Consider the following 22,722-nt stretch of genomic DNA (forward strand, 5'->3'; position numbering starts at 1 on the left):
GAGCATAAGAGTGCTAAAAGCCTGTCTAGTTATGCATGGATTATATATGGGCATCCTTTTCTTCTCAGTTACAAGTGGATGCGATGAATTATCCAGATATTCAAGGTACTGTGTTGGTGAAATTTGTTAAAATCCAGTAAATCCAGTATCTAGACATCCCTGCTTCCCTACCTCATGCATCTAGCACTGCCTCCCCTTCTGGTGCAGCGTCCTGGGATGATGGCAGGCAGAGATACCCATGGGAAAGAGAAATTTTGCAGATTGGGAATGAATCACTTTGCAGGTTGGGAATGAGCTGGCTAGCAGTGGTAAATCAGAGGAGATCTGACGGTCACAGCAGACTACAGATTAAAGCAGGAATCCATTTGTGTGGCTATTGCAAAGTAAGCCAGTAAACAGAGATAAGATCTGGGTCTACCAAACTGTTAGAAATGGAAAGCAGTCAGTCAGCCTCGTAATTACAGGTGAGAACTAGGCTTGGACCTTTTCTCTATGAGGTCCTTGTTGCCTGGTAGGAGAAATTAAAGAGAAGCTGTTAGATGGCAGTGAGGATGGCTAAAATGGGGTGAAAGGGAAAAGTAAGGATTTTGGGTTGCTTAGTGTACAGAGAGATGCAGAACCCTTAGCAGTGGGTTCAGGTTTACCCTCGTGCACCTTGAGGGTAATAAAACACAAGAAGGTGTGAATGCAGAGGAATGATGCAAAAGCACTGGAGCTGGCCATGCTCTAGGTTGCACCGAGCCTGCAGCAAGACCTCAAAGAATTCATCATCCATCCTCTCGGACATGTAATTTCAGAGTCTGCTAGTTCAGGCTAATTGTTCCTTGAATGGGCTTGTTTCTCCCTTGCAGTGGCAGTGGCACCCCGGACGTCCTGCCCTTCCCTCTGTGAGATCTGGGGAATAATTGCAAAGGGAGAAAAAGGCCCATTAACCTTTACCGTCTGTCTTTTCTTGCTGTAATCCAGTTGGTGTTTGTCTTGATGGCGATAATTACGCAGAAGTATGTAATTGCAAGACAAATGTTTAATTAAGAGCAGGTTTGTTGCTAGTCTCTTGTCTGCTTCCATCTGGGAAGAGTGTGGTTGTGCCGGTCGTCTTGGCAGCCTGGATCGAAGGTCTGACGAGCCCATTCTGCACCCTTGCTAAAGAGGAAGGAAATAAATGAAACCAAAGGATTAATGGGACCCTTCATTCCCTGCTGCTGCCATAAGAGTTTCTAATTTCTGTATAATACTGTGCTCAAGACCCACATCTTTTGATGACACCCATGGTGGATAAACCAGCTTTATTTTATTAAAACTATTTGGGATGGTGTGTCGTGCCTGGTCAGAGTTTCTTGGTAAGGAAAACTGCTCTTCTAGATGATGCAGTTATCTGCCTTCAGATGTGCTTAAATCAAAATTACATTTTCTAGCTCTTTAGCAGTGCCCAGTAATGTATCCCTGCAATATCCTAGGACTCAGAAGGCTTTTAAACCCAAAATAAGCCTTGGGTTGAGAAGGTTACTTGTTTAAGCATGTCTGAATAAATGGGTTGTAAATTCTCAGCCTATGCTGCCTCTTGGGAAGACTCACCAAGGTGAAGGTGGCCCTGTAACCTGACTGCACAAGGAAATGGCATTAAAAATACTCCTCCTCTCGTCACTCTTTGGTGCAGAGGGTGTCTGGGGCAGAGCTGCCTCCCTGCCTTACAGTAACAGCAGTGAGCCTCAGCTGCTGAAATAATTTAAATATGTTTTCCCTCTGGGAAGTCACACTGATCTTAACAGAGTTTTTTAATTAAATATTATGCTGACTGTTACAAGCTGGAAATACGCTGGGTTTTGTGTTTATTCTTCGCAGCAGCGTTTCCTTCTGGTTGTGGCTCAGTCGCTTGAGGAGAGAAAGGCTCAGGGATTGCTTCCCGCTGGGAAACAGCCCCAGGAGCTGCCCACAGGCTGCTCCCGGAGGAGGGGAGAGGGGAATGTACATGTGAGCAGCTGGAGAAGGGCTGGCCGTGCGGTGAATTCCTGGAGGGCCTCGTCACAGGATACATCCCGAGCCCAGCGCTGGGGTTCTGCTGCTGAGCCAGCCCCACCGAGCTCCTCACTTCTCCCCTCCAAGCAGCTGGGAAATTTGCGAATGGCTGGAGTTTCAGCGTTTCTTTCCCCGCTGATAATGAAGTGGGTAATTAGGCACGACAGCAGTGATTTCACCGACTTTAAAACCCGATGGACACAAACGCAGCCAGTTTCACCGCGCTGTGGGGCATCCCAGCTGCGATCCCCGCACGCTCCGCGGCAGCGCCGGGTGCGGATGCTCAGCTCCGAGCGCTGGGGCTCTGGGGCAGAGGCTGGGAGGTGCCATGGCAACATCTCAGGCAGCAGCTGGTTGGGTATGGATGCACACGCGCACGCCAATTAAAATTTAAACTGCCTCCGATGCGGGGAGCGAGCCTGTGGGGCGGGACCCCTGTTTATGAATAAAATATAGGAGTGTTGGAGGGATGTCTGTGCTGGTGGGCACCCAGCTCCACGGCTCCCCCAGCCCTGCCTGGCCCCGTGGCTGCTTGACCTTCCTTCCTGGAGCTGTTTGGAGGTTTTGAGGAGCTTTGGCTGCTCCATCACCTGCCGTGGTGAGCTCGTGGGGCTTCTGTGAGGGGATGAGCTGAGCTGTCAAGCACCTGTGCCAGATGCTCAGCATTTCCCACCCCCAGATTGTCACAAATTACTTAATATATTCTGTGCTGCAATGGGAACCAGGAGGGGTTCTCTTGTGATTAAGCCTTAATGTGGAGGTGTTCCTAAGCTTGGGTTAGAAGTGTTACCTCTGTTGCACAAAAGGAAGATGAGCTGTCAGGGTATTTAAGTGCTTTCCAAGGCCACCCCACAAGCTGGTGGTTAAGGCTGCACACAAAGTGCTTCATCCCTGGCTGCCACCTCCCCATGCTCCCCCAAGCTCTCACCTCGCAAATCCCTTTCTGAGGAGTGATGAGCCTTTTGCTCATGGACTTGAAAGCTCCACGGTAAAAGCACTTGGCTTCACCTTTGCCCCTTCAGCTTGGGACGTCTTGTTGTTTCTGTCTGCAACAGAAAAAACCTCTCCCCATATCCAGCTTAAATCCAGCCTTGGCTGAGAAAAACCTTTGTCCTTGTGCCTGGCCTTGCAGGCTGCTTAGTGAGAGATCTGATCCCGCATGTCTCCCTCTTCTCTAAGCCAGACCAGCTCTCCTTCCTCGCCCTGGTGTCTCCTCAGCCAGGGATGCTGCTGCCAGGAATTGGTAGGAATCTGCCTTCCCACTTTGCCCCATGGAATTTGGTGCCACCATTTATAGGGCCAAACATCACAAACCCTACTAGTGGCCACGGACACTGGGCTGAAAGTGGTGAATTTTCCACCAGCTTCATTTGGTTACCAAAAGTTTACATCTTTTAATTTGGGTTCTTATCTGAGCATGCAGGATGTGCATTTTCTGTGATTTGGGGTTTTTCTCTATGCTTGTACAGTTCCTCTGGTTCTTTCCTCTGGGTCTTTGAGGTGTCTGTGCCCAGAAGTGGGGAAGAAGTGGGAAGCAGGTGAAAAATGGGAAATTTCACCATCTCTGTGGCTCCTTGCCTCCAAATCCCATGCAGATGCTGCTGCAGGAGCTCTTCCTCACGTGTAGCCGTGTGCGTCTGTATGTCTCTCACCTGAGCTTCAGATTTGCTCCCTTGGATGTTGTTTTTCAGCCCCATAATCAGATTTTTTACAAGTCTTGGGAAGATCGCCTGGAAACAGCACACAGAAGAGATGCTCTGCAAAATATTATCAGAAGCATCAGAAAACAGCAAAACAGCCTTCTTTTAAAAGCTGGAAGCACGCAGTGCAGAGGTAGGAGGGGGGGATGCAAACCTGCAGAGCTTTGTAGAGCCAACTTTTGGAGCAGATCAAGCTTAAAACAGATTTTGGGAGGCTTTGCTCAGCTCACCACAGCAGTAAGCTGTTTTGATGCTAGTTTCAATATTTCCACTCATCTGCCTTCAGTGGGGATATTTTCATCCTGTCAAAGCTGAGGTCCTGACTTTTTGGCAGCATGGGAAGAAGCCAGGCTGCCTTGCATGGAGGATGGGGAGCCCACGCAGGGAATTCTTCCCTTGGAGGCTGGGGAAGACAATCCCTTTTCTTTCCACCTCTACAAGATGCCACTTCAAGGCACAAAAAACACAGAGGGAGGTGACAAAGGGATGATAAGATGGCTCGAGCAGCACTTCTTATCCATTGCTTTCCCTTGTTTTATTCCCTGTCATCTAACCCTGGTGTGGGGTGGTGCAAAAGATCTACCAAATGTTTTCTCACCCCAAAAAGTGAGGAAAGGGGCTGAAGCTCTGGCTCCTCTCTGCACCCACATCTGGGGGATGACACCTGGGAGGGGACCTGGGCAGTGGTGGCTGGGGTGGCCGCAGGGAGGGTTCTTGCAAAGATGGTAAATTCTAATTTATTCCTATCTCTGACCTCAGAGGCAGGCAAGTGAGCTCTCAGTGCTTAGAAATATCCAGGTGAACCACTTCATTTTAAAAAATGCACCATTGCACCAACCTTCACCCAGGTCCAGCCACTGAAGGGTCCTTCTTGCTTGGTGTGGCCACTAAATCCTCTATGCTCTGACCCCCAGCTATGTCCTGGGCTTCCAGGCCCTCAGTTCCTCTGGTTTTCTGGCTTCCTACATATGCCCACAAAAACCATCAGAAATCTGATCTGTGTTTTCAGGAGTCTTCTTTATTCTCCTAAAGCCTTAATTAATTTTCTCTGTCTGCTCTTGCTGGGCCTAATATCACTTGAACGGCTCACTTATGTGAATTAGCTTGATTAATGGCAGCACCCAGACACAAAGCTCCTCAGGCTGCTCATCCTTTCCATGGGAGCATTTCCAATCTCTTATTCTCCTTTGCTGAGGCCAAGCTTTAGCCTCAGCTGGTGTGAGCAGCAACCCACAAACACACGGAGAATATACAAATAGTGTTCCTCAGAGGAGGCAGAATTGCCCTGGCTGAAAACATCAAATTACAGAACAATCTGTTGCACACGAAAAAGTCCTGCAGTGCCTTCCTGCTCCTCACACCTTGTTGCTGGTACTGTGTCCTTCAGTGACAGCTGTGCTGAGGGTTGGTGCTTGGGGTCTGTGCAGGTTGTCCTGCCTCTTCCATCTCCAGCCTGCCCAGGCTGCCACAGGACTGGCTCTGGCACAAGCCCTGGCAGCTGGAGTCCTCTCCAGCCCAAAGGCTCTGGCTGGCACAGCAGCCCAGCTGGTTATTCTGGCTTCTTCTGCAGCTGGAAGTGTCTGGTAACTTGGGAGGACCAGTGAAGTAAAAGTAGCCGTGGAAAAGACTTCAGGGCTCTGAGTGTCTGTGTGACACTCAGAGACACGGGTGCTTCCCTCAGCGCTCACAAAAGCTGCCCTGGCTACCCCAGACCCGTTCCCAGTGATGAGCCATGTCCTGGTAGGGCTGAGCAGCCCTTGCCTGCTCTTGGGGAGCATCGATAGCATAGCATAGCCACGGCAGCCACAGGCTGAGGGGTGAAGCCCTAACATCACCTCTATCCCCAGCACAGTGACACCTTTGTCTGCAGTCACCTGGGAAAGGACAGGCTGGGATGAGCAGCCCACTTGTCCCCCGCAGCAGCAGCAGCAGTGTTCCTGCAGCGACCAGCAGGGACACACAGGGCTGGCTGGCAGGTTCCAGACATAAAACAGTGCCTGCAGCTCACCAGGAGAAGACAGCAGAGAGGGAGCTGTTGCCTCCACCTTCCTTTCGGACAACTCCTCCAGCAAAACCCAGCTGCAGGGACCTGGATTGGGATTGATTTGGAGAGCTGGGGACCCTCAGCTCAGCCCTGCCTCGTGTACCATGCCTGATTTTGGGGCTCAAGTGCCCCAGCGATGACCAGGGCTCACCGGGCTTGCCCAGGCCCACATGGCTGGCAGGAAAAGGCAAGCTCTCAGCTCTGCCATCATTAGCACCTCCTCAGCAGCCAAATTTCCCAATGCTGCCAGGGGTGTGCCACGTGCCAGCAATCCACACTTCCCACATCCCATCCTCGGGCTGCTGGGAACACCTAAGATTTGTAAATGCTCGTGGTTGAAAGGAACTACAAAATCAGAGAGTCCACAAAAACTCCTGAAGTTTTATTTGTAAATTTGGCATTTGGCATGGAAACGGTTGTGCTGGTCCCTCATCTCCCAGTGTAAGCACACAGCAGTGGGGTTTGGATAAAGGGGTAGGGTTGGGTGTAGGGTACTTGCATGTCCTCAGCTTGGTGGGAAGAGAGCAGCTCTGCATCGCTGCCTGCATAGCCCTCGTGAACTCTCAGCTAAGAATCTCTAGAAAAGGCACAGCAGCACTAATTAAAAGCTCACTCCCCAAACTATCTTGAGCATTATCTCAAACATGCTCCCTGTGATACATCCAGGTGCTGCTCTCAGTGTTGGGCTGGGAACTTCTCTGCAGGGAGGTTGTCATCAGTGTCAGATCCCTGATCCCTTTGCATTCCCAGCTTTGGGGTGCTTGGGGCTGAGCTGTGCATTCAAGTTGCCCCACTATTACAAACATAATGCAGATAAATACTGCTGCGCTTCAGTTTGTCTCGGGATCAGAGAGGCTGGGAGGCTGGACAGCTTCCATCGCTTCCAAAACAGGTTCTTGAGCTCTAAACCACTATTTGCAATTAGAACAGCAATGCAGGAGAATGGCCAGTCCTGGGGGAGTTAAAAAAAAATTATCTTGCTGTGCAGTTGGCGTTGGTGATTTCTGACGTTGGAACACTCCCAAGGCTCTGGATCTAAAGCACAAAGGGCCGGAGGATGCCTCATCTGGGCTGTTCTCCGAGGAGATAGCATCTCCTGGCACACGCACTGCAGCCTGCCCAAAACAGGCTGCTGAAGGTCACTTGAGAACTTTGCCTGCACATGTTCAGACAGCTCCTTCATTATTACCATCCATCAATCCCTCTGCCCCAGCCCAGTCCCTCAGATACCCACTGAGGCTGGTGCAAAGCCATCCTGCTTAATTGGGACCTCAGGGAAGCAGTTCCCATTCTGAAGCATGCTCTGTTTTAATTAACGGGTAAAATAATCTATGAATAAATAGAAAGACCATGACTAACCCCCACTTTTATTTCTTTTCTGCTTCCCATGCTTCTCCCAGATAATTTGGAGCACTGCCCTGTGAAAGTCCACGCAATGGATAACATGGCTGCTCATTTTCTGCAGGCTCAGTCCTGCAAACCATCAAGAATGCAAATGCTGGGAGCTGGTAAAGCACGTGAATACCAGGTGAGCAGGTGAGCTGTTCCTGAGGTAGCTCTTTGTTAATGCTCAGCTGGGATCCAGGTATTGCAAGGGTTTTGCTCCAAGGTGGGGGAGCAGCAGTTTTGAGGTGGTGCTGTTTAATCTGGGCATCATCTGGATCTGACACGCTGGGGACAGCCAGGGCAAAAGAAAAGCCTCTGCTTTTAGAAGGAAAAACACGTTTGAAAATAATATTTCCATGGGTTTTTTTCTTGTGGTTGGATTTCTGTTGTGGTACAATCAGGAGTACAGCTGACCTGGGCACCTGAACCCAGAGCTGCAGACCCTGTGTGGTGCCTTCCTGCTCTGCTTGGACTCTCCCTGTCCATTACAGCCTCAGTGTCCAGGGCTAAACCAGGAGCTCTGGGGGTTGTGAGCAGGCAGAGACTGTGCTGTTAATTAGAACCTTTATTAATGGGCGAGGTGCTGGGATCAATGGCCTGTGTGGCAAGCAGGGAAGGATGGTGGGCAAGGGAGGAGGTGCTGTGGTGTGAGGGAGCTTGCTGGGGGTTAGGCCTTGTCTCTTAAGCCAGGACAGACCTCCTCCTTCTCCTGGCACTGTCTCTGGGCTGGGACAGGGACTGTGGCAAAATCTGGTCTTCCTGAGGCCATCCCTGGAGGCTCCCAGCACGTGGAGCTGGCAGTGGAGTCACCTCAGGGGTGTCCTTTCTCCGCTCCCAGATGTTCGTAGTGTGAAAAGGCTGGTTACAGTGCACACAAAAAATAACAGCAGGAGCTGAAAAATGATGGGAAATGTGGGTGGGCAGAGAATAGCTGCTCTAGTGGCATCCCCCAGTGCCACAGAGTTGTGACAAGCTTGTTCCCAAGGATCTACCAAGGTGGCTGCCTACGATGTGAGAGAGACTTCATCTTTTTTCTTCGCCTTGGCAGTTTTAGGTCACTTTAATAGAAAAGAAGGAAAAGGAAACCTTCAAGGAAGTTGATGCTAAATTGATGACAGTTTGGGAAATTAGAAGCCTTGCTCTTGACTAGTATTTGCTGCCAGTGAAGTGGAAGGAGCAGGCTGGGATCCCTCACAGCAATGCTTGCCACTCTTGCCCTGGCTTGGTGGTAGGTGGGTGCTCTGATACCAGCATTAAATCAAGTGTGATTGGGAAAACGGAGGAAGAAGTGAAGAACCTGTTACTTCAGGATGCCAGGGGCCTGGGTGCAGCTGTGGGAGCAAGGAGGAGGGCAGCAGGGACAGACTGTGTGGGCACAAAGCATGGACAAGAATTTGCAATAAATAAGAAGTAGGTAGGTTGTGCTGTGACACTGCTTTTGCCACACAGAGCCAATCCCAGGAGTTCTGCGCCTGGACATCACATCTGCTCACCACTCCATTATTCCTCACACCAGCTGCTCTGTGCATCCTCTGCCACATCTCCCAGCCCTGGATCCAGTGCTGCTCCAAAGTGTCTCCCACCCTTCCTCCTCCACGCAGTTCTCACTGCTCGCAGAGTGCTGGAGGAGCCAGCAGTAATTACTGGGGGTAATACTTCACCTGAGCCTGGCAGATTTTGTGCTCTGACATTTCCTCCTCCGAAGCATTCCTGTTTCCAAGAGGCAGACTTCGGGAGGGAGGGAGGGAGGGAGGAAGGGAGGAAGGGAGGAAGGGAGGGAGGGAGGGAGGGAGGGAGGGAGGGAGGGAGGGAGGGAGGGAGGGAGGGAGGGAGGGAGGGAGGAGGAAGGAAGGAAGGAAGGAAGGAAGGAAGGAAGGAAGGAAGGAAGGAAGGAAGGAAGGAAGGAAGGAAGGAAGGAAGGAAGGAAAGAAGGAAGGAAGGAAGGAAGGAAGGAAGGAAGGAAGGAAGGAAGGAAGGAAGGAAGGAAGGAAGGAAAGGAAGGAAGGAAGGAAGGAAGGAAGGAAGGAAGGAAGGAAGGAAGGAAGGAAGGAAGGAAGGAAGGAAGGAAGGAAGGAAGGAAGGAAGGAAGGAAGGAAGGAAGGAAGGAAGGAAGGAAGGAAGGAAGGAAGGAAGGAAGGAAGGAAGGAAGGAAGGAAGGAAGGGATGGCAGGCAGTGGAAGGGCAGCACCACCCCTGATGGTTGTAGGGCTGCTGCTGCTGCTCCATTCCATCCACGTCTCTTCACCAGCCAGGGCTTACCTGCCCAGCTGCTCTGTAGACACCAATATTTAAGTATCAATTTGATTTATAACACTTAGGGGAGACATCAGAGTGTGCATGAAGGATGGAGCAGTGCACATGGCGAGTCAGAGAGGTTTTATTTCCCCAGATTGACACTCACAGCATTTTCCTGTCCTGCTGTTTTTAATTTCCACTTTATTCTTGTATATTAATACTACTCTGGGGCAGTTGATCACACATTGCTGCCACAGATTCCCCTGGAGAATTCATCTTTTCCTGATGGCATCAGTGCAAAGACAGAGTAGTTTCAGAGGAGTGACTAACCCAGGGCTAATGCAACTGGGCCACTTTACACCAATGTGCAAACCACCACCAAGGCCATGCCAGAGCTCTGCTAAGCAATGCACCTCTCAGTAAGGCAGGGCACAAAAGGTATATGCATTATTAAATGGTATTTTTGTTCTATGTGCTAGAAATATAAACTGACCTTTATAGAGGCTTGAAGATGAAACATGGACACGGGAGGCTCGCTCTGGTCCAACCATCAATCAGCCTCTCCAGTACTCTTGTGCATCCTTCTGCACGAAAGGTTAGGAAGTCAAAAGAGCTTTTTAAATATTTCATGTTGTCCTTTTTTCCCAGGCCCTGTTTAGAGAGTTGCTCACTCAGGGCAGTTGGGGGTTGAGGCGATGACTGAGGCAGGTGCTGTGCTAGCTCTCTGGGTAATTCTGTGTGGCTGCTCAGCTGGGCTGAAGTCAAACAATCACAGAATCATTGGGGTTGGAAAAACCATCAGACCATCGAGTCCAACCATTCCCCAGCACTGCCAAGGCAATCACTGACCCATGTCCCCAGGTGCCACTTCCACATGGCTTTTAAATCCCTCCAGGCATGGGGACTCCAGCACTGCCCTGGACAGCTGTGCCAGGGATGAACACCTTTTCCATGAAGGGATTTTCTCAAATATCCACCCTGCCCCTCCCCTGGCCCAGCCTGAGGCTGTTCCCTCTCCTCCTGTCCCTGTTCCCTGGAGCACAGCCTGACCCCCTGGCTGTCCCCTCCTGTCAGCAGCTGTGCAGAGCCACAAGGTCCCCCTGATCCCCTTTGCTCCAGGCTGAGCTCCTTTCCCAGCTCCCTCAGCCTCTCCTGGTGCTCCAGACCCTTCCCAGCTCCGTTCCCTTCCCTGGACACTCTGCAGCCCCTCCAGGTCTCTCTTAAAGTGGGGGTGAGGTGGACAGGGGGTGTTTGGGGTCTTCCATCCCAGTTGCACAGAGCAAGTGGTGGCTCGAGGGAGGACAGGAGACAGCTGATCTCATGGGTGTGTTTACTGCCCTGGGATCCACAGAGAGCCTGTCTGGACAATCCCACTCCCAATCTGCTGACCCAGGGGCCAGCCTGGATGAGCTGGTTCTCTGTGGGCTCCCATCTGTCCTGGCCCCAGATCCCCCACAGCTTCTCTTGCTCAGCCTCATGCTGCTCCCAGAAAGCTGGGATTTGTTTACTATGCACCAATTTATTTCATTTTCAGTTTAAAATATAAAAAGTACGTGGGTTATAGAAACATAATTTGCAGCCTGCTGATTAATAATACAGCTGACGGAACAAAATTGGGCTGCGAGCTCGAAGTGCTGAGGAAAGCTAAAATTTAGTGAGCAGTGTGTGTGGATGTGGGGTAGGCAGCCTGCAGCTGGGAGAGGAGGCTGCTGAGGCCAGGAGCACTGTTTTCTTTTTTAGCTGCCTCACACACAAAACCCGGCTCTTACATCCCCTTCACCCCACGGTACAGTTTTCCATCCTTGGAGGTGCTCAGCACCCAACTGGAAACCTCTGTGAGGAAGCTGATCTGAGGAGAGCAATTCCTGAGTGCTCCCCATCTGTGGAGAGAGAAGGCAACCCACGCAGTGCTGATTTTTTCCTCATGGGTACTGAGATGCTGCTCAGCAGCCAGGCCTTAGCACCACTGGAAATGTGGCCATTTTTACACCAGTTGTTCATTGTATAGAATTTGGTATGAAAAAAATAGTCTTTATGCTCTGCCTGTTTTGTCTGGGCCTGTGAAGCCTTCATCCCGGGGTGTGCTGCTGCAGGCTGGGAGCAGCTTTGCACCGTGTTCCAAGGGCTGATAAAGTAGCAGGGATGTGTCTGGAGAAGGTGGTGTTAGGGGTGTCGAGGAGGATGTGCTGAGTTTGCTGTACCCAGTGGGAAACGACAGTGCCAGGCTGACTCGTGTCACTTCACTGGTGCCAGCGAGCCCAGAGCTGACAGGGCACGTCTGAAGCTTGTTCATGGTGAGACACTCGGGTCCCTTGGATTTTGGCAGCCAGAGATTTAACCCCCAAACGATGTGGAATACATCCTGTAATGGGAGACAGAGTGTTATGATGTAAGACAAACATTTTGCAGTGAGAATAACAGCCTTTCCACAAACATGATGAGTTCCACCCCTGGGCAGGCAGGAGCCCCACAGAACACTCTGAATGTCATCCCTAAGCAGGGCAGGAGCCCCACAGAACACTCTGAATGTCACCCCTGGGCAGGCAGGAGCCCCACAGAACACTCTGAATGTCACCCCTAGGCAGGCAGGAGCCCCACAGAACACTCTGAATGTCACCCCTAAGCAGGGCAGGAGCCCCACAGAACACTCTGAATGTCACCCCTAGGCAGGGCAGGAGCCCCACAGAACAGTCTGAATGTCACCCCTGGGCAGGCAGGAGCCCCACAGAACAGTCTGAATGTCATCCCTAAGCAGGGCAGGAGCCCCACAGAACACTCTGAATGTCACCCCTGGGCAGGCAGGAGCCCCACAGAACAGTCTGAATGTCACCCCTAGGCAGGGCAGGAGCCCCACAGAACAGTCTGAATGTCACCCCTGGGCAGGCAGGAGCCCCACAGAACAGTCTGAATGTCATCCCTAAGCAGGGCAGGAGCCCCACAGAACACTCTGAATGTCACCCCTGGGCAGGCAGGAGCCCCACAGAACAGTCTGAATGTCACCCCTGTAGGTTTTGGCTTCTCTGCCTGTGAGAGGGGTGAATCTCAGGCATCATGTGCTGTGATAAGGTGACCAAAATGCTCTCTGTGTCAATGAAAATAAGTGTTAGAAATGGATGTAGTGGAAAGAAGCTCCCTGACCCTGCAGGCATCCGATAGCCTGGCAAGGCAGGGCTAACACCACACCTTCCCGCCCTACCTGTGCTTGTGGCTGTCTGACACAGGGGAGGGAAAGAGCCTGGATTAAAAACCACGCTGTGCCAGGGTGAGAAAAAGAGATGGTTACAGCTCCTGCTTCTGACACAGACCTCAGGCACCAGCACTGCCGGCTTTGATGGAGTGTGCCAGGTCCCTCCTCACCAATCACCAGGAAATTGATGTAAACACTCAGCCAGCTTTCTGAGAGCTTTGCTTCCCCCTGCTTGAAAAGAGACACAATCCCTCGTGCTTGAGGATGCAGCACAGATTATCTAGTCAGGGGCCGTGATTATCTAGTCAGGCTCCACGGTGGTTAATTAAGTTGTTTATCGTGCTGTCATGCTGTCTAGCTCCATCCTGCCTGGAAACGCTTGCCCTGGCACCCACTTGAGGCCGGGCAGCAGCGGCTCCTGCCTCCCGAGAGGAGCAGCCCAGGTGACAGAGCCTGCAGCCGGTGGCACAGCATGGCCAGGATGCTCCGCGGCCACGAGGGGCTGACTGAGCGGCCCGGAGTTAATCACAGCTCTGCACAGAGCCCCTTTGTCCGGCAGGGCTGGGACTGATCCTGCCAAGCTGCCTCGCTGTTGCCAGGCTGGTGTGAGAGCCCGGGGCACTGCCAGGGTTTGTTGTTCAGGGCGCCCGGGGACAGCTGCCAAGGTCCTGCGAGGTGCTGCCCTGGTTTCCTGCAGCTCTGGTAATAAATATTCAGTCTCTTCACCCAAACCAAGCTCCTACCAACCAAACGAGTGCCCACTCTTGAAAAGAAAATATAAATGTGTTTCTGTGCTATTATTGCTAATTGGAAGAGGGAATTGTAGAGTTGTGGAATGGTTTGGGTTAGAAGGCAACTCGAAAACCATCTTTTTCCACCCCCTGCCATGGCAGGGACACCTTCCACTGTCCCAGGCTGCTCCAAGCCCTGTCCAGCCTGGCCTTGGACACTGCCAGGGATCCAGGGGCAGCCACAGCTTCTCTGGGCACCCTGTGCCAGGGCCTCACCACCCTCACAGACAGCAATTCCTTCCCAAGATCCCATCTAACTCTGCCCTCTTTCAATGTGAACCCATTCCCCTTGTCCTGTCCCTCCATCCCTTGGAAACCCTTCAGGTCCTGAAAGGCCACAGTTAGGTCACCCCACATCTTCTTTCCTCCAGGCTGAACAATCCCAATTGTCTCAGCCTTTCCTCGTGGGAGAAGTGCTCTGATCATCTTGGTGACCTCCTCTGGCCTCGCTGCAGAAATCCCTGGCCTACCTGTTCAAAGAGAGCAGCCCTGGCAGTGCCACAAACCAAAGGGCTGGAGCTGTGGAAGGAGAGCCCCCAAACCCCCACCTCAGTCCAGCCAGCACAGGCACAGAGTGCTGTGGGTTTGTGTGGGGTTTGTGTGCCTCGGCCTCACCCTGCAGCTTTCATGGGCAGCTACTTTCTATTCACACTTTGCATTTTGCTGGCCACTCCAGTGGTGGACAGCTGGACACCAGACCAGGATCAGGGAGCTGGAGCCAGGTGTGTCACCGTGTGTGTCACTGCAATGACACCCTGGAGCACACTGCAGGACAACAGTCCCCTTTGAGAACACCTCTGCCCAAACACCCCGTTTTCCATCACTGAGCTCCTGCCAGGAGAGCCCCAGGATGGCCTTAATTTTCCCTGGCTGGGTGTTTGTCACCTGGGGACAAATCAGGGGAATAACTTCCACACTTTGCACAGAGAGCACATGGAGCCAGTTTGGCTGGGAGGTTTTAACAGTAACTGCTAATGCTCCTATTCTTCTTTCTGCTCTCTTTCCACCCTTCCATCCACAGGCACAAGCACCTATTAAATATCTTCCTGCTCACGGGATAACCAGATGGAAACATTCATTTTAATCCTAGACAGCCAAACAGTGGAGTTACAGATTACTGTGCCACCAAAAATTGCTTATACACCTTCATTTCCTCCCATGTAATTCCCTGGGAGTTTTAATTTACCTGACTATTTTCTATTTTTTCTCACCACTTCCCTTGCATCAGGCAAGGCTCCTTCAGCTCCCACAAAGCAGCATGCCTGTCTGGAGGGGATCAATAACTATTGAGCTAGAGCGCTTCCTCCACTTAGACTGTTGAAGCAGCTTCCTTTAATTGTTCTTTCACACTGTAAATACAGCGTATGGTGAATTTTTTTCCTTTGAGGCTGCTCAGTGGGCGAAGCCACTCGCAGGTAGCAATAGCTCAGCTGCCTCACCTGTGATCCATCACACCTCCTCCGCTGGGAACAGCTCAGGAGCGCATGGACACGACGACACCGCAGAGTTCCAGGAGCCAAAGTGGGCCCCAGAATGGTCCTGCAGGGACAATGGCTTGGTGCAGAGCCGGAAACCCACAGGTTAAAGCTGATGAGCAAATACACGTTGGGTACGGGCAGGGGAGAGGGCAGAAAGCTCAACCAGGAGGGTCTGAGTGCTCAGCACCTTCCGCTGTGAGGGATGCCCCGAGGTGGGGGCCAGGTGGGGTTCCCCTGCCTCGGCTCCTCACAGGGGCTGTGGCAGAAGAGGGGAAACAGATCCGCTGGGGCGGCTCCTCCGGAGAACGGGAAGGAGGGAGCGGATCCCCTGGGGCGGCTCCTCCCGGGGATGGCGAGGGATGGTCGGACCCGTCGGGCACCTCCCGGGGATGGCGAGGGATGGTCGGACCCGTCGGGCACCTCCCGGGGATGGCGAGGGATGATCGCACCCGTCGGGCTCCTCCCGGGCATGGCGAGGGGGGAGCGGAGGGACTGATCGCCTCCCGCGGCTCCCCCCGGCGATGGCGAGAGGGGTCCGGACCTCTCCGCGCCATGCCTCCCGGGGATGGCGAGTGGGGTCCGCACCCCTAGGGCGGCTTTTCCCGGGGGTGGGGAGCGGGAAGCGGAGGGACCGGACGTCTGGGGCGGCTTTCCCTGGGGATGGCGTGGGATGACCGGACCCCTGCGTGGTTCCTCCCGGGGATGGCGAGAGGGACTCGCACCCTTCCGGCGGCTTTTCCCGGGGATGGCGAGGGATGACCAGACCTTGGGGCGGCTCCTCCCGGGAATGGGTGGGGGGAACCCCATTCCTGGGAGGCTTTTCCCAGGGATGGAGAGGGAGGAGGGGACCCCCGGGCGGCTCCTCCCGCGAATGGAGAGGGCAGAGCCGACCTCTCCGGCGGCTTTTCCCGGGGATGGCGAGGGATGCCCGGACCCCCGGTGGTCCCCCCGGGGATGGGGGGTTGGCGGCTGCCAGCCCCGCCCCCCGCAGGTGCCGGCGCGGCGGGGGCCGGGGGTGACGTCAGGCGGGGCGGGCGCGGTGCCGGTGCCGGCCGGGCCATGGCGGAGCCGAGCGCGGCGGCCCCGGTGAGTGCGGCGGCCCCGGTGCTGCCCCCGAGCCCCGCCGGGCGCTGCCGCTGAGCGAGGGCGGGCGGGAGGAGCGGCGCGGGGGCGGGAGCGGCTCGGTGCCCGTGCGGGACCGCCCGCGGGAGCGTCCTGGGAGCGGAGCCGGTGCGGTGCCGCTCGTCCTTCCCGTGCCCGGACCCCTTCCCCGGAGCGGAGGGACTCAGACCCGTGAGAGCGCCGGCTCGCCGCCTGCGAGGGCGAGCGGAGACAGCGGCATTGCTTCTCCTCCGCGGTTTTACACGGGCTCGGTGGGTCTTTGTGTGCCCTGTGGGTTTCTTCGGGCTCTGCGTGCCTGTGTGTGCCCTGTCTGTCTGTCCGTGCCCCGCCGCTCTGTACGTGCTGTATGTGCCCATGTATGCCCTGTCTGTCTGTCCGTGCCCCGCGGCTCCCTACGGGCTGTGTGTGTCTGTAGGTGCCTTGTCTGTCTGTCCGTGTCCCGCGGCTCTGTATGTGCCCGTGTGTGCCCTGTCCGTCTGTCCGTGCCCCGCGGCACTGTGTGTGCCCCTGTCTGTCTGTCCGTGCTCCGCGGCTCCGTACGGGCTGTATGTGTCTGTAGGTGCCCTGTCTGTCTGTCTGTCCGTGCTCCGCGGCTCCGTACGGGCTGTGTGTGTCTGTAGGTGCCCTGTCTGTCTGTCTGTCCGTGCCCCGCGGGTCCGTGCGGGCTCTGTGTGTCTGTAGGCGCCCTATTTGTCCACACGTACCCTCTGTGTCCATACGTGTCCTGCCAGTCCATACGTGCTCGATGTGCCTATAGGTCCCCTCTGGATCTGTATCTGCCCTTCGAGTCCATACGCACCCCTGAGTGCGTCGGGTGATCTATTTGTCTCTGTGTGCCCTGTTGGTCTGTATGTGCCCCATTGGTCTATGCATCCCCTGTGGATCTATGGGTCCCTATGTGTCCATACGTGCCCCAGCGGTGTCTAGGTCCTGTGTGTGTCCCCAGACACTCTATGTGTCCCTACACACAGACCCGTGGGTTTGCGCAGGCAAACCTGGTGTCAGCGTGCCTGGCGGCTCCCCGGACCCTTCCCTGTGTCCAGAGAGAGAAAATTGTTTCCCTCTCTCCTGCTCCAAGGCAGGCTGCGTTTGCATTCGGTCAGATTTATTTCCTCTCACCTCAGCCAGACCCTCGTGTGGAGGTGGCAGGTGGTGACAGTCCAGGCTTTAATGGCACCGTGTGCCTGGCATGTGGGGAAGGTGTGTTTGGCTGGGGACATTCATCCCGAGCTGCTGTGGTGTGAGTACCTGAGAGGGGAGGAAAACCCAGCGCTGGTGTGGCAGTGGCTCTGATGAGCTGTCCCCACCTGGCTGCCCAGAGGAACCCTCCAGCCCCGAGGTGTGCGGCTGTCTGGGGGAGAGGATCCCCAGACTCTGGTGTGCATGCAGAACTCAGCCTTTCCTGGGGGCTGGAGGTGTTTGGGTACCTGTGCCTGTGTGGGCTGTGTGCTCGGGGGCTGTCACAGCCAGAGGAGGGGATGTGCAGTGTCCAGGGTTTCTCCTGCCCCAGCAGCTGCTCAGTAGTGGACACACAAAGCTTGGCTGGTGCCGAGGGGGGTCTCAGACTCTGCATTCAGCTCTGGCTGCTTCCTCCTCACAGTTAATCAGACACAACTAATCCTATCTGGCGCTGGGAACTTCCCAGGATACCAGAGTGCTTTCCCCTCTCCTGGTCTGCAGCAGGATCCCAGCCTCCTGTAGAACGAGGCCTGGGGACAGTGACATCTTTTTCACCCCCTCAGACACCATCAGGTTGCAGCTTAGACCTGCAGTGCACTGTCCTTGTTTTGGCTGGACAGGTGTCCATCAGGGTGAAGGTGAGAAGCCCCGTGGAGGTGTGTGGGCGAAGGATTGCAGGGAAAGGGAGGTCAGGACTGTAATGAGGATATTGCAGGAATAAGGGCTAGTGTTGAACTTAGCATTTTGAGGATAAATCTTGAACCCAGCAGGTGAGCATCAGCATTCCCCATCCCTGTGAAGAGAAGACAGTAAGGGGACACGATAATCCATGTTCCATCGGTTCCCTTGTGTTTGGGAGAGCCAAAGCAGCGAGGAGTTGGCTCACTTAGAGATACGTGTTAGCTGTGGGTTTATCCGTGCAGGGCTGATGGTTGGACACGCTGATCTTGAAGGGCTTTTCCAACCTAAACGAGTCTATGACTGATTCATTGCAGTCCTTTCCCTCCTGCAGCCGAGCCCAGCCTGTGAGTAAGGACTGATAAAATCTGAAATCCCACTCAGATAACCTGTGTTCAGAAAGAATGACATCGATCTGGGAACATCTCAGCCAACGCAAGCTCTCCAGGTTAAATGTTCAATGCAGAGGGTCGAGTTTGTCTCTTCTCTATTCCTTGAACCGAGACATGAAGCCCTGCCTGCAGGAGCTGGGCTAGCTCCTCACCCTGCTCCCAGCCCTGGGCGCTGGGCTGCAAGGCAACATCTCCAGAACTGGCTTTACGGGCTGAAATCACCTCTCAGTTTTGCAGGACGCGTGAGCCAACTCGCCTGCAGTTGCAGCTTTAGTGGATGCTGTTTGTTTGCCCCTGCCTGGGCATCTGAAAGCCTCTGTTCTGCACTGCCCCCCACCACACGGGGGGACAGGCCCCTCCAAATGGGGTTTGTCTCACTCTCTGGAAAGCCTCATACGCAGGCCAGGCAAACGCCTTTCAGGGCGCTGGTTCTGATTTCGATATCTGAGCTTGAGAGGTCTAAATTTAAGTGAGATGAATCTCACCCGGCGCTTGCAAAGCTTGGTTTTGAGACTTTTCGCCTTGATCTTTCCTTTTTTTAGCATGACCCTGCTGTTCTCCTACCACTGAGGACTCTTCTGAAGCGTAAAAAATGCTTCTGAAAGTTTCCACCCCCCCAGGTGGGAGGTGTTGCAGAAATGCAACTGCAGGGAAGCATTTGCAGCTCATCCTCCTTGCAGACACAGAAGCCTGGGTTAAAAAAACAGCCTGTTAATTTTGTGTTAATGGCTCTGAGCAATGGTGAGTCCCCCCGCCCCCTTCCTCCGTACCTCGTGCCAACATTTAATTGCTCTCACTCTGGAGAGATGCTATCTCATTTCAAGGTTGAACTTACCTCGTTTTGACTTGCAAAGGGGGGATGTTGTTGTGTCCTTGTCACAGAGGTGACTCGTCACTCGCTGCTCCTTGCCCGCAGTGGCCGGGTCACCTCCTCAGGAGCTTTAGGTGCTGTCACCGCACACTGAGGTTCCTGCTCCTCCTTGTGCGGTTTTTCTGGGATGTCCCTGGTGTGGCCGTGTTGCCCAGGTGTCCATCTGGGTGCAGCCATTGGTGTGAGCTCGCTTTTTGACTTCTTATGGCTGCACCTTCAACGCCCACCTTTGGCTTTGCTGTGATGTCTTACGCAGGGGATGCCGGCTGCTCATCCCAGACTCTTCTCTGGCTCTGGCAGAGGTCTCTTTCCTGGCCTCGTGTGTTACCCTGCAACACAAAAACATGGTCTGTTGGACTGTGGCCTTGCTGAGGCAATTTGGGTCATCGACCAACCCTTCACGAGTTACTGTGGGGTTTTGTGTTACAGATTTACAGTTAACACAATCCCCCAGGAGGGATCACAGATGAGACTGGGCAGTGACAAAAACCCCAAAGAAGGTGTTGGGATGTTGTTTCCCCTCGCTCACACCTGATGTGTGTGGAGCTGGGTACACCTGCTGTGAGATTCATCCCCGGAATATTATGTGCTCTGGAGAAATGTGGGCAAACACTGTGTCGAGGCAACAATAATGTCTTCAGGTAGATAATAAGTCTTTTAAATGGATCTAATTCCAGGAAACTCAGCTGGCTGATTGGAATTGTATTTTTAGTCTCCAGTTCGTGTATTTACCTGAAATTTCTGTCCTGCTGTTCTAGCTGGAGCTGACCCCGGGTTGCCTGCTGCTCCTGCCTTTTACCTAAATACCATGACTACACAAAGTTTCCGAGTTTCACCAGTCAGTCTGAAAACACTTTATTTTGGCAGACGTCTGGCAATACTGAAATTTCTGCCATTAAGGGGCTTTAAGGGGTCATTTAGGGGTTTTAAGGCAGGCTGCACAGGAGGTTGGTGGGAAGATCCCTGGATTTGCGCCGTGGGGTGCACGTGGTTAATCTGTGGGTTTCTCTGCCCTCTCTGGTACCTGTTTGATCCCACCTCAGCACAGTGCCTGCATCCAGTTTTACTGATGGTACCTAGTAGTGAATCTGGCAGCTATCTAATTCTCTATTCCTAGCATGCTTAAAAAGTGCCTTATTTTTCAATTAATTCTGTTGGGTGTACAGATTTAATGGATTCCTTTAGAGGTCCCCATCAGTCACCTATACTGGACGTTTCTTTTTCAGTGCCATTTCTCTCTCCTTTTCTGTGTCTAGATGATGTTTCCATGCATTTTCCACATCTCATTTTTGCCAGAATGGCTTTTTCATTATTTAAATCCTGCTGCTTTTCCGGGTTTGTGACTTTTGGGGTCTTCGGTATAAGCTTGAAGTCAGTCCTTTGCTCTCAGTGATGCCAACGACTGCTCAGGGCTTGTTAAAATTTGCCCTTTTAAAGTCATACACTGCTGCCGTTATTTTGGGCTCGTCGTTCCTGTGAGTAGCAGAGGAACAGAAAGAAACCATAATAGAAGAAGACTTGCATCAGACATGGCAGTTCACGTTGGCCTCATCCTTGTCACGCAGACCTGCTGGCACTCCACGGACAATTAACGCTGAAACGTGACCTGTTCCGTGCGCCAGCAGCGACTTCTCAGCCGAAAGATTTGTGTGCTGCCTGGGTTTGGTATCGGTTATTCAAGAGCTGTTTGCATTGTGTGTTTTTATTTGCCCCCCGGTGTGTGGATTTGGTGGATGGTGGTGAGACATCCTTCTTGCATCCATAAAAGAGTGAAATTCGGTGCTTATGGTCTTTGGGTGTTTTTGACACCACTGCGGAAGGAAACCACATACTCCACGTGGCTGAATTATTTTGGCACGCTGAACTCTTGTTTTGTGCCTCGATGTCCTCGTCCTGCTCTCTCGAGTGACCACAGCACCCCTCAGAGCTGACCAGCAGGTGTGCTGCCACTGGTGCAGCCCAGGCTTGGCACCGGGCAGCCACCGAGTGCTGCCCCTGACCACTGACCAGTGCCAGGCTGAGATTAAACAGTGATCTGCTTCGAGGGCTTTCCGGGTAGGATTGCATGTGAGGATTTACAGGAGCCGATTTCAGCCCGGCTGAAAGGTGCCAGGGTGACCTTGCCATCGCTCGCTGTCCCCAGAGCTGCATCAGGAGCGGGACGAGCTCCCAAATCTCCCTACGGAAAGCTTGCCCTGGCTTGGAGGCTGTGTGGGGAATGAAGGCTGCCTGTTCCTCCACCCGAGCCGAGGCTGTCTTTAAAAAGCAGCCGGCGTGGTTGTGCTTGGAACAGGCAGCTCAGTTTCTATATTATACACAACATTCATCTCCGTAGGAAGCTGGCCAGCCCACGCCGCTGCGGAGCCGGGAGCCGCCGGCTCTTCCCTTCTCTCGGGGCGTTCCCGGCAGCAGGGAGGGAGCAGGAGCTGGGCAGGGAGCTGTGCCCCGGCAGCGCTGGGTGTGTGCCCACCGCGGGTCCCTGCGCTCCCGGGGCGAGCTGTCACCTCCCGGGACACTCACCCTGCCCCGGTGTCCCCAGCCTCGCACCCAGAGCCTGCCTCGCCTCACCTGCCCTGACCTGCTGCCTGTAAACATTTCCCTCCTGTGCCCCGAGCCCTGGCTGTGCTCCCGGGTGAGGATGGCACACTGCGACGCCCTGTGATCCCCCAGCAAAGGGCTTCACCCGTGTCTCAGCATCACGTTATGACCCCTCTGAATTCGGGGAACAGCAAACAATCCCCCCGTGCTGGTTGCTGTTGGTGTCCATCTGTCCCAGCTGCTCACAATGTTTGCACAATTTAATTCTTGGCTACACCTGGTTTTACAACAGGATTAATTTCATGGTAACTGATACACCTGCGACAATTAGCTATGTAAACTAAGATAAGAGGCCAATCAAATTGCATGTTTTGGAGTGTAGGCTGCTTCCAGCTGGAGGCTTCCTGAGCTCTTCTCCTGAAATCCCTTCCCAAAGGAAACCCTGCAGGTCACCTCCAGGCCCTGAGCGAGGCTTGTTCCTGTGTGTGAGTGAAATGGGGCTGGCGGAATGCAGCAGTGAGCTGTGCAGGCTGAGCTTTTGGGTAGGTGTGCCCCTTTCCCTGTCCCTCCCTTGGGTGCCTCCGAAGGGAGCGGGGGATGCTCCAGGCCTGGAGCTGGATGGAGGAGAGGAGGCAGGGCGGGTTGGCAGCCAGGGGGGAGATCACCCCCTGCCTGCCGCCGTGGCACCAGCTGTGCCCAGCCCCTGGCCGGGGCTCTGTGCTCCATTAACTGCCCCTGCCCCGTCCTGGGAAACACGGAAAGTTCTGAACCATCACAAAGTGCCTTTGGGTAAAGGTAAATTAGACGTAAATTAAGCCCTTTGCCTGCTGCGAGGGGGCAGGGCTGGAAATGCGAATGTGGAAATAGGTCCTGGCTTAAAATGACTTCAAGGATAGAGGGTAGGTGCTGGACTTCTCGGCATCTGATCCAGCTGGGACCGGTTCCAATTAAAATGAGATCAAGGAGAATGGGACAAGGGAAAAAAAGAAGTTATCTTCGCATTTCTATCGGTATTGCAGCTTGAAGTGTTGGGGCTGGGCTCTTCTCCCCACTGCCCACGGGTGTCCAGTGAGGTTGGTTTGCTCCTGGTGGTGTTTCAGGGTTG

At 53.7% G+C, this 22,722-nt stretch overlaps 1 protein-coding gene across 3 annotated transcripts in view; it reads left to right on the top strand.

Moving 5' to 3' along the window:
* Positions 1 to 15,862: 15,862 nt before the first annotated feature.
* MAPK4 (mitogen-activated protein kinase 4) overlaps positions 15,863 to 22,722 on the top strand; it is a 49,494-nt gene continuing 42,634 nt past the window's right edge. The window contains exon 1 of one of the 3 annotated variants that reach the window (XM_085042062.1): positions 15,863 to 15,923. The gene's annotated coding sequence lies outside the window, so the exon portion shown is untranslated. Of the gene's footprint in view, positions 15,924 to 16,017; positions 16,211 to 22,006; positions 22,160 to 22,722 lie in introns of those variants that run through there. The other 2 variants (XM_085042063.1, XM_085042064.1) reach the window with 2 other exon arrangements.

Source organism: Lichenostomus cassidix, chromosome Z (assembly GCF_008360975.1).
Source record: "Lichenostomus cassidix isolate B80296 chromosome Z, HeHo_3.0, whole genome shotgun sequence".
Classification (NCBI taxonomy): domain Eukaryota; kingdom Metazoa; phylum Chordata; class Aves; order Passeriformes; family Meliphagidae; genus Lichenostomus; species Lichenostomus cassidix.